General features: G+C 42.0%; 1 pseudogene; it reads left to right on the top strand.

The window, feature by feature from the left end:
- The first annotated feature begins 805 nt into the window (after nucleotides 1-805).
- On the top strand, nucleotides 806-2,549 carry LOC113652396 (annotated as a pseudogene).
- Nucleotides 2,550-4,170: the final 1,621 nt, after the last annotated feature.

Genomic DNA, 4,170 nt, shown 5'->3' with positions numbered 1-4,170 from the left:
GTTCAGGTGTGGCTTAACAAGAGGAATAGAACAACTGTAGCCAAATTCCTTGATACAAGTGTGTGGTTGCTCTTGACACCTTGACCACAGCCTCAGTCCATTCCTTGGGTAGTTCACCCAAATTCACATGACAAGCCTGTAAAGGCTGCGGTTCTATTGGTTGGTTGTGCATCTTTTTCTTCCACACTTTTTCCTTCCACTCAACTTTCTATTAACATGCTTGTGCAGCAGAGTGAATGAGACTAATTTCTTGTTGGGTCACGTGATCAGTGAGTAAATTATATAAAGGCAGGTTTCGAGTTACCTGGCTATGCGTCATTGCTGTCACTGCCCTCTCGTGGGACCCCATTCATGGTTTTCCCCAGGTATGTGTGTGTGTAACCGCGTGGTAACCTGTCGGGCAAACTTTATATGCGTGCTTACTCCTGTGCTCTGTTTAACATTATAGGACAGAGGTGTCAAATATTTGGCCCGCGAGGCAATATCAAATTACTATTAGAGCTGGCCCGCTGGTATTAAACAGCAGCGGAGCGGCTGTAACAGCGCATTCACCGCCAATACTACAAATCCCATAATGCTCTGCTGCTGTTTTGGGGCCTATTACATCATTTGGTGGACGCGACCGCAGTTGCAAGCAGGGCGAGTCGTCCATCTGCGGGTTTTTCGCACCTTTCATTACGTGCTCAACTCGATAGCGATCCGTGCAGGAAAGCCCCCGATCACCCCGCCTCCCCGAGTGTCTCTCTCCCAGACCACGCCGCAACCTTATACTATATAACTGTCACCGTGTTACCCATTCCCAAAAATGGCAAAAAGAAAGGCAGAAAACAGAACTTTTCTGGACAGGTGGGAGGCGGAATATTTGTTTACATATGTAAAAGGCAGACCTGTTTGTCTTGTTTGTGAGCCAACGTGTCTGTAACTAAGGAGTACAACATTAGACGACACTATGAAACGAAACACCAGAACGAGTATAAGGACCTGGACATGACTCAAAAGAGCCAGAAAGCAGAGGAGATGAAAAGAAGTTTGGTTTCACAACACAATGTATTCAAAAAAGCCACATCACAATGTGAGGCTGCTGTAAAGGCTAGTTATATTGTGGCAGAAGAAATTGCAAAATCAGCATGGCCTTTTAATGAGGGAGAGTTTATAAAAAAAGTGCATGATGAAAGTTTGTGACCAAGTGTGCCCAGAGAAAAAACAAGCCTTTTCAAACATGAGCCTGAGCAGGAACACAGTAGCTGAACGCACATGTGAACTTGCCACCAATCTTCATGACCAGCTGATGGAAAAGGGAAAAGGTTTCATTTCTTTCTCACTTGCTGTGGATGAGAGCACCGACACGTCTGATACTGCGCAGCTGTCAGTGTTCATCCGTGGAGTGGACTCAAATCTGTGTGTTACGGAGGAGCTTTTGGGATTTAAAACCATGCATGGCACAACCACAGGGAAGAAAATCTTTGAGAAGGTTTGCAAATGTGCAACTGAAATGAAGCTGCCGTGGGATAAACTTGTGGGATTAACCATTGATGGTGCGCCAGCGATGAGAGGTAAAAAGAATGGACTGATGGGCAGGATTTGGGAAAAGTTGCGGTAAGAGAATTGTGCAGGTGAGCTATCTGTTTATCACTGCATCATACATCAAGAATCACTGTGTGGTAAAGCCCTTAAGATGGAACATGTTATGACCACAGTAACACAAGTTGTTAACTTTTTAAGAGCCAAAGGTCTGAATCACCACCAGTTTAAGTCTTTTCTAAACGAGGGCGTTGAACAGATTTTTCGAGCTGAATGAGGAAATATGTCAGTTTCTGCAAAGCAAAGGGAAGGACACAGCAGAGCTCCGGGAGCAAAAGTTTCTGTGTGAGCTGGCCTTTCTGTGTGACATCTCAAGCCATCTCGATGCGCTGAACATGCAGCTGCAGGGGCGGGGACGCATCATCACAGACATGTACGCAGCAGTGAGAGCTTTTAAATCTAAATTGTGCCTGTGGGAGAAACAGATTCTGCAAGGAAACCTTAACCATTTTCTCTGCTGCCAAACCATAAAAACACAGATCTCTACTGCCATGTGCGCACAGTTTGCTGAAAAACTCAGTATACTCAGCGCTGAGTTTAGCCAGTGATTTGCCGACTTTGATGTCCAGAAATGTAGATTTCAACTGCTTAGTAATCCCTTCGCAGTTGATGTGGAAAACGCACCAAACCACCTCCAAATGGATCTGATTGAACTCCAGTGTAATGACACATTGAAGTCAAAGTATGATTCTGTTGGCGCCACACAGTTTCCACACTTCATCACTGACACAATGCCTCTGCTCCGCACCCAAGCTGCTCAATTGCTCTCCCTGTTCTGCAGCACTTATCTATGTGAGCAACTTTTCTCCTTGATGAAGATGACAAAAACATCTCACAGGAGTCGTCTGACTGATGAACACCTTCGTTCGATACTGAGGGTTTCCTCAGCTCAGAGCCTGAGCCCAGACATTGATGAACTAGCATCCAAGAAAAGATGCCAGATATCTGGCTTAGGCACATCAAATTAGATCAGTGTGTTGCAAACTGGGCAATAATCAACGTTTTCTTTATGCACTTTTTTCTTGCTATTCAAAGGCCTGAATGGTTGATTCATTCATTGTTGTTATTTTATTTTCAAATTTATTAGCCTGTGGAAAAAAGTTTATTTTGATATTTACCTCAGAAGGCTGCAAATAGAAAAGAGGCATACAATTTTTATTTAAATTTAATTTAATATGCCATTGATATGTTTTTTTTATTTGAAGTTCGATTTTGCATGTCTGCACTATTAAGTTATATAATCGTTGCTTGTTCCATATACAATATTAAAGAAAAACTTGTTTGGTTCCATATTTAAAGGTTCATTTATTCAACTTTGGCCCGCGGCTTTCTTTAAATTTTAAATTTTGGCCCACTGTGTATTTGAGTTTGACACCCCTGCTATAGGACAATATTGTCCTGCTGTTGTTAGCGTGGGCTGTCTGCTATCTCAGTGTGGGTTGGCATCCAGTTTGTGAACCAGAAAAGTCAATCTAGTGAAGATGATTGCGATGATTGAGAGTTATACCTGCTAATCGCTGGTACATATTATTTTCGTCCCTGTTTGCTGTGATTTATTTATCTTTAATAACATACTGTTACATGCTCAGCAGGTTGATCTGGTTGTCCAACCACTTTCTGAGGAATGAGGGGGGCTACATCCATGGGTATGGCTGTGCTGCTGTTTTGTCTCTGCGAATAACATTTTATTTTAGTCAGCCGCTCTGTGTTTGTTTTACGTCAACTCTTCCCTCTACTGAGGCGTTTAACGGAGAGTCACTTAGTCGATGTTTTAGTATTGTTCTATCCTTTGATTTTATTCTGGTATTTGTCTTGTGACTCCTCTCTGTATATTGTTTGTTTCTTTTGTTGAACATGGCTTACTTCGTAATTATTTTGGTTATCTTGTTTGATTTATATTGTGAGCATATTTAATATAAATTGAGAGGAATTTCTGTTTGTTTTGGTTTTGGAATGTTTTTGTTTTTGCATTTAATTATTTGGTTTGACTTTACTTTTGATATACTTGTGTTGGGTGGGTCATCTTTGAGGGGGAGGAAATAATTGCTGTACCTATTGGGGGTGGCTTTTACACTGTGTGCTGTGTTTGATGTGTACCTTCCACACGTCTGAGTTGTGTGGTTTGACACTGTGCTGTATCTGGGTCATGTGTTATCCCCTCTTGCTCTTGAAAGGCCTGGTCATTTAAAGTATGTTTTGTGTTCTGTGTATTTGATTTCGTATTATAAGTGACTGAAGATTTTACATTTGAATCCTTAATGCTGCACAACTGTAAAAATAAAGATTTATTTTGTTATTCTCGTGCCCTCGTCTCTTGCTCACCCTTAGGTAACGAACCTGAGTCCTTTTGGGACTGTTCCCCCCATAAGGGGTGGTGTAGTCAAATGTTGTGCAACTAGGGGCCTTTTGTGGCGTTTTATAAATCTTTAACATAGCATTGTTACATTCTTTCCCCTACCTCTCTGCTACACTTGGATAAAGCAATCTGTGAAAAGCCAGCTTCTTTGGCAATAAATGTTTGTGGCTTGCCCTCCTTTTGAAGGGAGTCAATGATTGTCTTCATGTACAACTGTCAGATCAGTGATCAGT

Source organism: Tachysurus fulvidraco, chromosome 13, assembly GCF_022655615.1.
Source record: "Tachysurus fulvidraco isolate hzauxx_2018 chromosome 13, HZAU_PFXX_2.0, whole genome shotgun sequence".
Lineage (NCBI taxonomy): Eukaryota > Metazoa > Chordata > Actinopteri > Siluriformes > Bagridae > Tachysurus > Tachysurus fulvidraco.
The sequence above is the reverse complement of the archived record's forward strand: the minus strand, read 5'-3'. Positions and strand labels throughout refer to the sequence as shown.